Source organism: Lolium rigidum, chromosome 7 (assembly GCF_022539505.1).
Source record: "Lolium rigidum isolate FL_2022 chromosome 7, APGP_CSIRO_Lrig_0.1, whole genome shotgun sequence".
Taxonomy (NCBI): domain Eukaryota; kingdom Viridiplantae; phylum Streptophyta; class Magnoliopsida; order Poales; family Poaceae; genus Lolium; species Lolium rigidum.
The window spans coordinates 271,972,163-271,972,755 of NC_061514.1; positions in this window are offsets into that span (position 1 = coordinate 271,972,163).

Genomic DNA, 593 nt, shown 5'->3' on the forward strand with positions numbered 1-593 from the left:
CGGAGAAGGAGGCCGCCCCTAACGACGCCACTGCTACCAGGAGCCTCGCCGTCGTCTACAACCTCGTCAAGCCCATTGCCAACCCTAGCTGGAGCACCGTAAGCCCTCCGACCCCCTACCTGCGCCGCCAGCGAGCTTCTCTCTCGCCGTCGACGACGACATGCATGAGCCGTTCCATCTAGTTCTAATCCAACGCACTGCGATGCTCCATACCGTTTCGGGTTTGACATGCAGGACCCACGCTGTCAGGCGGCCCACTCGCACTGGATGCGCTGTTGGGCTGAGTAGGCCGTTAGTTTAAAAACCTGGCCCGTTAGGTTTTCCCGCCGGCCTATTTAATTCAAACTTCGTTTAATAAATTTGATTTGAATTCAATACTGAACCCAACTTTGAAAATACATAGAATCTGTTTGGCTTGGCCAAATTTAACAAATTTGATATGTTTGGAAAGCTAGTAAAAATTTCTACAACTTGCCACTGGTATCACTTCGAGATCTATTGTAGAATTAAAATGATAAAAAGAAGAAGGCAGGGACTTTTTCTTTTTCAAACAATCCTTAAAAATCAACCAAAATAGGTATTAAGTTAATTCC